Source organism: Varanus komodoensis, unplaced genomic scaffold (genome assembly GCF_004798865.1).
Source record: "Varanus komodoensis strain SLA01 unplaced genomic scaffold, ASM479886v1 scaffold8, whole genome shotgun sequence".
Classification (NCBI taxonomy): domain Eukaryota; kingdom Metazoa; phylum Chordata; class Lepidosauria; order Squamata; family Varanidae; genus Varanus; species Varanus komodoensis.
The window spans coordinates 41,307,903-41,318,903 of record NW_025336481.1 but is presented as its reverse complement, the minus strand read 5'-3'; positions in this window follow the sequence as shown (position 1 = coordinate 41,318,903).

Below are 11,001 nucleotides of genomic sequence, written 5' to 3'. Positions count from 1 at the left end.
CAATATTACTTGGTCCAGAATAAGTTTCTGTCTGAGGTGTACCGTCCAGCTCTCTTGCATCTCAAGAAGTATTTCCCCTGGAACTCTGAGCCAGCTTGTAGACTGTGATTCTGTACATGCATGGTCAGCCTGCATCCAAGGAAGCCTAAGCATAAAAATGAATAAAATCCATGAACTGCATGAGCTACAAAGCAATTGTAGATGCCTGCACAGATGTTCTTAATGTTAATTCCCTTGTCTCAAGGAAGCCGCCAAGACCGCTGACCCCTTTGTTACAGGGTATACTAGGAGGGAATTATGGACCCAGGAGTTGTGGGTTCTAGACCACACTTAGCCTTGAAGTCCACCAGGTGACTTGGAGCCAGGCACTGCCCCTCGCTCCAACCCACTTCAAAGGATGTTATTTGCGAGAATAAAATGGAGAGAAGGGAACCCAGTAAGCTTGTATGCATTCGTTTCAAGAGGAATAAAGTTGGGATGTAAGTGCTACGTAATGAGGACCAGGGGGAGCATGGGCAATTCGTCTGTTCCAATTTTCCCCTCATTCACATCTTTAAAACACCAAATCCTTTACTTCCATACCTGGAGAACGTTGTACATTTTGGTAAACAGTTCTAAAAAGAGAACTGAAATGAAGTTCTGAAATTTCTTGTCCATCTGTATCCCCAAACTCAGCAGGTATTCCTATGCACAGCATGCTGTCTCCATCTGCCACAGAGCTGTTAGAAATGAGGAGCCGATCATAAGAAGGAGCTGACAACCCTAATTCAGCACTAGAATGACAAAACACCCCAGGAATTGAAACCAAAAGCGAATCACTCCAAGCAATGGACCCAGATGGGTGAATCTGCTTTCATTTCACCCACATTCAATTCTTTGAAAAGGGAAAAAATGATATTTTTGCACTATTAGTGAATTCTGGCAAATTCTTATCAAAATTGAACTGAACTGAAATTCTCACCCTACCCTGCATAGGAAGTTGCCTTGTACAAGAAGAAACTAGTCCATCCAGCCAGGTATTGTCTACTTTGACTGGCAAGGCAAAGGTTGTGCCCGTTGCTTCTTACCTGGTTGTTCTCAGGGTGGGGGAGACCAAGAAATGCCACTTTGCATCTGGGAGCTTCTACGCCAAGTTTTGTACTGAACCACAAAGTCTGAAATTTCCCTGCACCCAGAGACCGCCCAAGTCCTCTTGCTGCCTGAAGTGAAGCAGCAAATAATCATTATCCATGTGTATTTTCATGTCTATTTTCCCAAAGGCATACATACATTGAGCACATATTTTAAAAGAAAGCAGCCTTTCCCCATTAGTTAAAGCCCCATTGTGTGTGTCTTTCAAAAGCACATTTTCAACGTAACATTTTTCTAGCTAGCAAATAGAAATAGCAAATAGAAACCACCTTGTTTTTAGGGTGGTTTCCATTTTCACACACAAGTACCATTTTCACCTGGTCAGACCATAAGGAAGGCTGAGAGCCGAAGAACTGAGGCCTTTGAATTGTGGTGCTGGAGGAGACGCCTGCAAGTCTCATGGATTGCAAGGCAATCAAACTGGTCAGTCCTAGAGGAGATCAACCCTGACTGCTCTTTAGAAGGCCAGATAGTGAAGATGAAACTCAAATACTTTGGCACCTAATGAGAAGAAAGGACTCACTGGAGAAGACCCTGATGCTGGGAACAATAGATGGCAAGAGAAGAAAGGGATGGCAGAGAATGAGGTGGCTGGATGGAATCACTGAAGCAGTTGGTGTGAGCTTAAGTGGACTCCGGGGGATGGTGGAGGACAGGAAGGCCTGGAGGAATGTTGTCCATGGGGTCACAACGGGTCAGACACAACTTTGCGACTAACAACAACAACAACCCGGTCAGATAGGCCAATGTTTGGACTCAGAATGGGAAAGCTTCATGCATCCACAACATTCTGGCCGGGGTCTTCTAGCCATTTCCACCATCTTCATAGACACAGAACCAAAGTTACCAATGATATAGTTACACTATATCATTTGGTGGAAAACAAGAGGAGCATGAAGTTCACAGCTTGACTTAACCCTCAAACTATTGTTTCATCATTACTACAATTTCTTACAAAAACTGGAGTTGCACCAAAATTCTGCAGTGATTGTGTCCAGTGTAATCTCTCCTCCACCCCCCATGCCTCTAAAATTAAACAACTGTCTCTGGATGGCATAATTAAAAAGTCTCTTAATCACAGCACAAGTTAGTAAGATATGGACAAGACGTAATTACATAGTGAAAATTGTCTCAGCTCTACTAACTCCTGTATTAAGATATTTCACAAGAACATGGCAAAAACAATGTCACATTATTTCTCCAATTCATTAATAAGCTGTTTTTGCGCACTATTCTTCATGGTGTATTAACTTGTGACAGGGGTCAGGTCTACATTAAATTATAGAATGAATTACTATAGTTAACAGTGGTATTTGACAGCTTTTAGGTATCAGCTGCTCAGAAATTATACTGCATAGGATTTTTTTTTTTTTAAATTCCTCCCCTCCAAAACCATTTTGTGTAAGACACAGATATTTTTGATCTCAGTTCATAGAGAAACCCAGATGAAATAAAGCAGGTCAACAAAGAGAAGGGGTGTACAGAGTAATAAAACGACAAGTTAATTTGTGGGTGAAATATTATTATTAGTCCCTTTTCCATAAAGCTACATCCAAAGCAACAGACAACCCCCCCCCCTTGAAAATATGATGTAACTCGGCAGTGGAAAAAGTGGAAAATGCAATAACAAGGAATGGATTAGCATGTTGTAGCAAGAATCAAAATTATCTGCAATTGTCAGATTAAGTACTAACACCCAGAAAAAATGGCAAACGTTGACAACTATTTGTTGATTTTGGAAAAGAAACAGATGACACTGTATTTATATTTCCCCACCCCCAAAAGTTTGAATACAAGTTCAGGTTCTGTGTGCATACTGGTGCCATTTTTTTTCGTTTTGATTCACTTAATCACTTTGTTATCATCCCTTTCTTTCACCTTTTCATAGAAAATATAGACAATTTTAGAAAAAACATAAAATGAAAACCCCAAACAATTAATGGCAGAATCCTACCTCCCGCATGAAAACCCCAAACAATTAATGGCAGAATCCTACCTCCCTCATGAAAACCCCAAACAATTAATGGCAGAATGCAACCCTCTTCCCCCTCCATTACATCCCCCTTTTTCCCAAGTGAGGCCCTGTTTTGATCTTGGTTGGGCAATGAGCACTTTCCAGGTTGGCCAAGGTGGCCGGGGCTTGGGCTTCAAAGTGTCCAAGGAAGTTGGAAGACAGAGAACTGGCCTTATGCTCTGACCCTAAGTTCCCTGGGGAGACACACCAGCTCTTGAACCCATGCACCCGCAGAGGAGTGGGGTGCAATTGGAGGAGCAACAGACAAAGGGACGGGGGCCAGACATGTTCATAAGGAGAGTTCCTGGAGGTGAATACCAGATTGGGTTCAACAAACCACTCTGTGCATGCTCAGAGATTCATTCTGGGTGTTTCATGCTATGGGTCAATAAATGACGCTTTGGAAGGAAAAAGGTCTTCAGCTTTTGTGAGCTAGAAGAAGGCAGCCCCGGCTCCCAATACCGAGAGAGCTTCAGGGTTGAGTGAGGACCAGAACTCAGATCTCCCAGGGCCCAGTCTAACCAGCACACCACACTGGCTTTCAACCTGTCCACTGGCTGGGGTCTTAGGACCATTCCAGAGACCGAGAGAGAGAGAGAGAGAGAGAGAGAGAGAGAGAGAGAGAGAGAGAGAGCGCGCGAGCGCCGTGACACAGATTTGTGGTTAGCGTCAGACTAGATCCCAGGCGACCCAGGTTCTTGTTCTCACTCAGCCACAAAACTCACCATATAACTTTGGGCCATCACTGACTCTCTGCCCAACCTACCTCACAGGGTTGTTGTGAAGAAACAAAGGATTAGACAGGGATCATGCATGTTGCCCTGGACTGCTTGGGGGAAAGAAGGTGGAATATAAGCTAAATAGAGAATGAAATGATGCAAAAATGGGGACACTTGTTTAACACCTTTGAAACTGAGAATAGACAGATTGCCCCCTGTGCGCAGGGTTCCAGGTGATGAGTTTCGGGGCGGAAGGCTGCGTGACACCTGATCCCAACCTCCACGTTAGGCAAGGTAGAACGTGCTCTGAAGTTCCATGGTTGCACCACTCAAGTGCAAGCTTTGCCATTCAGCACAGAAGCCGCTCAGACATTTTAACTTCCTCTTCCAAAAAGGATTTAGCAGTGGTGTATTTCACCTTTCCCTCTGACTCAGACCTTCATTTGACGCTTTGTAAAATGACTTGTTTCTGCTCCAACCAGCTTGAAGTCAGCCCGCTTTGACTTGGTACTTAACCCAAACCAAGGTTCAGAAATCTGAAGGTTAATGCTTCTCACTATCCTGCAAAAAAAATAAAAAGATATAATATTTTTCCTTTCATTTGAATGGCAGTTGCTGGCATCAGCAGCTGTTAGAAAAATAGATGCAAGATATTCTGTGCTATGTGTATTTGCATTTGGATTTTAAAAAGGAGGGGGACTGCCAATAACTATTTTTAATATAGTTTCTGGGACAAATTGGACAAAAACCGCTGGGATAGTTTCTCCTAAGGGTCATACCTGCCATGTTTTGGAATGATAGCTTTGGGAAGTTTGGTGCGAGAGCAGCCCTGGCCCTTTGTGGGGTAATAAATAAGGTTACACTTAACTACAGGGATAAACCTCACCTGCCTTTCACAGCTGCTTGATTTCCCTGTGAAAGAGAGAGTGGATTTTCTTCCTCTTTTGTTGGGATGCTGAGAATTTCAGAGAAATTTCTCATAGTGCAAGGCTTTAGTGCTTGCATCAGTGTAAGAGAAGCCAATTCCAGAAATGGGGCACCATAACTAAAAGGCATCTACACCAGGTAGCTGCCTTCCTAGCATGCTTTAAAGGCAACTCCCGAAAAGATCTTAGGGGCTGCATAGCCTTATATGGATGGAGACGTTACTTTAAATATTCAGGTCCTAAACCATTTAGGGCTTTATATGCTAAAACAAGCACATTGAAGTGGACCCAGATTTCAATTGGCAGCCGATTCAACAGGTAGAGGATTGGTGCTATATGTTTGCTGCTACCAGTCCTTGTTAGCAATCTGGCTGCTCTGTTAGGCACCAATTGAAGCTTCTCCCCTTCCCCTTCCCCTTCCCATCTTCCTCGTCTTCCTCCTCCTCTCCCCCGCCCCTTCTTCTTTTGGTAACAACTAAGCAAAACGAAGGATTCCTCTTAGCTCACACATGTCCTGTGTCAAATGGAATTAAGCCCAGATAAATGCTCATGGCATTGCATCTCTAGGGAGGAATAAGCCCCAATGGAACAAGCAGCATTTGCATTTGAGTAATTCGGATTGCCCTGCATGGCTAAGAAGAAGGGTTCCGAGGTATGAGGGCAATGCTAAGAAAAATCTTGAATGGCCAATATCTGTGCTCAAAAAGAGAATACACTGGCATGAAATAATATAAAGAAATCACTCCAATTTTCATATAACACAGGCAAGAGAATCTGGGTTTTAATTCCATGGGAAGAACTATATTTGCACAAAAAATAAAAATCATATATTTTGTGCAGATATATTCCATCTTTCCTTCAGCTACAAGCCTGCAATTTGGAATGGCTGAATTGGTCCATGTGGGTTTTCTCTGTTTCCCCACCCTTAGGAAATGATCCTAGGGCCCCTACACAACGACTTGAGGGGGGCGGGGGGCATAGGATGCTTTAGATTCCCAGATCTGGGAATCATGCAGAACCCTCTGCCCTTCAGCCAGCATGGAAAAAGCCATGCGCAGAGGCATTAAAGGTGGGCTTGGAGGGGAGGCTACTGCAGAGGCCAGGGTGTACCATGCCCTTGATCCTCTGCAGCCTTCTTCCCTTCCCCTTCAGAGCATCCCAGTTAGATGGCTAGAAACAGCCACTTAGTTAAAATGCAAAGAGAGAAGCTTGGGGCAACAAGGATCCGCTCCTTCCCTCCCTCTTCATTGGCTGATGATCAGCCTCCCAGTCTAGAAGCTGACAATCACTGTGATAAGCTTTTTCCAGCCTGTTTCTATCACAATTTCCAAATTTTGCGTGCCTGCATAAAAAACTATGTATATTTTGATCAGCACTTCCACCTAAAACAAGCATATTGATGCACAGTTTGCTCCTAAGTACTTTCCTCTTCTATATTGTATTTCTGTACATTATTTTAACTGATATATGTAGTTTTGTGCACACTTTCCTCTGTTATATGTCTTTTTTATTCTTTTCATATGGAGAACTGCTTCACAAAATGTGGATGAGTGGAATACTTAAGGATAACTGTATTTCCATTTGCGTACCAGTTTAGCAAGTGCAAATTAGGTAAATTTGCACTAAAATGCAACTAGTGAATTGCTTTACCCCAAGCTTATCTACAGGGTGGGGTTTTACTTGGCAATAAAGAAAATAAAATCAGGTTGCGAAGCCAGTAAACACAAGCAGGTAAATGGCAGAAACTGAAATGAATCGGATCTTTCAAAAAATAATTGGACAAAGTACATTTCACCCTGCCTGAGTGGCCCATTCTGTGCCCAGCATCGTCAGTCTAAGGCTCTTCAAATTTATGCAGCAGCAATTCGTATAATCTGTAGACAGGATGGGAATGATGGAAATTGTATGCACATCTGGAGGGGATCAGGTTAGTAAAGGCTGCTTGAGGTCTTTTAGGATGCTCAGATTTTTATGTGTGTGTGCACCTGATACATTTTTTGACCTTCAACTTATCTGAAGGCCAACTTCTTTCAAATCTATATTCATTCTCTCAGGATTTTGAGCATAACGTTTCTGATTAGACGCAATGAAGTTCAGGGTTATCCTGCCATGGCAATAGAAACTCATCCAATTTATAATCAGTGTTCTGCACATGTAAGCAGATGAATTCCTGTGTGCTTTATCTTCATACCATCTTTTGCCTAGATTAATCACAACTGATTTGTGAGCAACCTGGAGCATCTGCAAGCACCACTTCCGGAACTAAGGAGCGTCCATGGCACTCACTGGCCTTTACAAGGTGTGCAGCCAGCCAGAGCACCTCCAGCGGTGTTTGGACTACGATCCACATCATGTCCACTCATTGTCTCTGTTATCCGTGGTATCTGTAGATGATGGAAGCTGTCGTCTGGTCCATTTGGAGAGTATGTGCCAGGCCAGGGAGGGCTAACCCAGTGAAACCTAAATTAGAAGAGAAGCACATATTTGCCAGGAATGGATGACCCCAGTTCAATGTCTTGATGGAAGAGTCAGTGCAGTGGAATGAAGTAGAAGTAGAATGAGGAGAAGGTGAAAGTAAACAAATGATTCTCCAGAGTCTTCTTGAAGTCCTGCAGAGATGAGCTCCTATTAAACCGCCCCTATGATAAATTATTCCAGAGTTATGGGCCACTTTGGAAGAAGCCCTTCATGTTGTACTTGACCGCAAAGACTCCCACAATTCCACGGGAGGTGGTTGAGGCCCCAGCAGTGAGGGTGTTCAAGGATAGGCTGGGCATGCACATGGTGGGCATGTCATGAGTGGAGCCGGCTGGAGCCGGGGGTCAGACTAGATGGCCCGGGAAGACCCGTTCTCCTGACTTCTACCTTTGGCCATTAATTCCATATATAAAGACAATATACCTGTATTTTACATTGGTGTATACTTCAAATTAGGGCTGAGATTAGTCTCTGTACATGTCCTGACTAGAAATAGCCTAGACTGGGCACACAAAGGAGAAGGCATCTCAGACACACAGGGTGCTCCTTCAGAAGGCCAAATTTTGGAAACCTCTCCGATTTTCACCACTCTGCTGGATGCCTCACATATCACTACATCTTGCTGGTTTTAATGTGCAAGCTTGCTGACATGGGTGAAGGTGCAAGCCTTTTAAAGCATCCACGGTCCAATCAGCACTTTAAATTGGGTTCAGAGGCACACTGGTAAGCTGTGACGCCAGTGCCAGGTACGCGCCACATGATCAGTTCGCCTTGCTTCCTCCAGCACCTGGGCACTCACATCCTGTGTCTGCTGAAGCTTCTAGACCATCCTGAAAGGCACTTCCCACCCCAATTGTAGCAAATTCCTTTATTCCAGCCTGTATGTCACGTGTGCAAAGATACCAGGAGCAAGGCCCATTCTCTCCAGATAGTACCATGGCTGGCATGCCTGCCTAAGCTGGTAAAATATACTCCTCCACATTGTAAACACCTGGGCTTTCCCAGTTAGAGCAGAGTCCAGGAGGTCTTCCAGATTACGTATGGTCTTTTAGGAACAACACAACCACATTTACACCATTGTAAATGTGTAAACATCCATCCAGAGTATTTGATTTCCCACCCACAATACTTCTGTCTTGTCTAATTTAAGTTTCAGCTTATTCCATACCTTCTCTGGGATCTGCATATGGATACAAAAGGTAGACCTGAATATTGCATGTACACCAATGATCCTTCTTCCCAAACTACTGTATGACTTCCCTCCACAGCTTCATGTAGATCTTAGACCTATGGAGGACAAGATGAAGCCTTGCTAATGTCCATAGCATGCAGCAGAAGTCCCACAAAACTGCTTTCAGAGCATGCTCCTCTAGAATGAGCCAGAACCACTGCGCCTTCTAAGCTGAACCCAAATAAACAGTCCAGAAGGATACCATAGCCTGGTTCTTCTCGCAGGAGCATTTGCAGAAGTAAATGGGCATGGGGACAAATCCAAGTTGTTTTTACAAAGCAGCTTAAGAAGAGCTCTAATACAGCAGAGCACAGGACCATCGAGACCAGCATCCTGTTCTCAATAATGCCCAACCAGATGTTTCTAGGAAGCCCTCTCCTGGGTGTTACTGTTGTTGCTCCTCAACAGCTGGTTCTGGAGGAATGCTGCCCCAAAAAGGTTTCTCCAAGGAAATTCATGTGGCATTCCAGTCAGATAACACTGCCCACTGGTGTAATGGAGTATGTAGAAGGAAGGGATCCTTGACTCGGGTGAACTTCGGTGCACTCATAGGTTAAGAAAGAGCTCATGGATTACCTGGAGTGGAAGCCAAGGTCTTGCTCAGAAAAAGCAGAACGCCAAAATGTGTGTACAACCTCTCACCCGTTGCTGCCAGATGAGAAAGTCAATACAAACACAGGGCTTCTAGGAGCTGAATCAGCGCCTTCCTCAACAGACAATGGCAAATGGATGGCAATTCTTTAACAGAGGATTCAGCAGGTCAATGGAAGGATAAGAAAGTCACCTTGCTAGGTCTGTCTGACAAGGAAAATGCAGTGTCTACAGATTAGCTTTTGCAGCAGTGAAGTTTAGATTGGATTGCCCTTCTTGCAGGGCAGGAGCAGCATGGATGGCTGATTATCGGTGGGAAAGGATCTAAATGCTTGGCAACCCCTTACTACATATGGTACTGCATAGGTGCTTGCATCCCTAGTTCAAAATCATGGGGTATCCGCTCATAGAAACAAATTCCATGTTGCCAGCAGTACACTTACAAGTTTGTTGTAACAGCACAGTGGATCTATTTTTCCTGGAAATCATTCCACAATGTAGAACTTTGCCCCTACGATACGATACGATATGATGTACCTGCATGAAGCGCCTTGTAAGCTATTACTTATGCACTAACTTTGGGCGAATTTGCTAGATGTCATTAGGGACTGTATCCCCCTGAATTCAGAAGGGTCTTTATGTAAGTCGGTGGCCTCCCCATGATCTGAGATGTCAAAGAAATCTGCAAAAGATTCAAATGACTGTATCTTTGTAGGAACCTAGTCCCTGGATTCTATAGCAGACCAGCTTTTCCAGAGGCATATGGATTCCACAGCCTTGCAAATATTCCTAGATAGATACAATTGTCTGAACTTTATGCAGATCTACTCACAGAAATATGAACTTCTCCTAAAATAAACCCCACCAACCAGAAGTGCATATTTGCCCCATACACTGAATTATATGATGCACATTTTGAGAGATTTATGTATTTTGGTGGGGTTTACGTATTTTGGAAGAATGAATTTGCACAACTGTAAATTTGTGCAAATATATATGAATGCATTTGTGAAAATCCAATTCTGTCAATAAGTGAATGACTGAATGAGAAGCACGTGACAAGCAGACAAAACAGACAGAACGATTTAACAAAGCTTGTATAATTCCTACCCATAAAAGGGCGTTCCATGTACAGTTTTGTATTTGCATAAGCAAAAAGGGTACAGAAAAAAGTCGTTTTCTCCAACCTCATGCTCTTCAGTGGGAGGGAATACAAAAATTTATTGCACCATTTACTAAAATAAAATCAAAATGGTATTTGAATTGCTTCTTGGAACCTGAAAAGTAAAATATACAAACCATGATATACCTGAGATAACATGGCATACCAAAGTAGTCGGATCAGTAGTACAGAAACTGACATCTAAACCATGCAGCTAGTAATTATATAAAAGAAAAGGCAGGAAAGGTGTCATGAAAATCGACAAAGAAATAAATCAACCTAGCATAAAACTTTAATAAATTCCCAAGTGTATCTAACATATGACTGATGCAAACATTAAGGTAAAGAACCCAGAAAGTAACCCTCAAGGTTAAATGTTGGGATTTTTTCTTCTTCTTTTAATTGTTATATTATTATTATTTATGTATGTTTTATGTATTCTTTGTGAGCCGCCCCGAGGCTTTGTTGTGATGGTGGTGGCATAGAAATGTTTTAAATAAATAAATAAATAAAATAAGAAGGAGAAGGAGAAGGTGCAGCCGGGGTGTTCATTCCAAAAATGACAAATTCCTTCTAAGGCAGCCATTTAATACAAATGAACTAAGCAAAGCTGTTACTCAGAGCCATTATTTTGAATGATAGCATGCCAACCAACTCAGGAGATGGTTTAGTTCCTATGCATGACCATTTCATGTTCTAAACCAGACTGCTAGACACAGGCCTCATCAGAAATCAATGCAGGTGTGCTA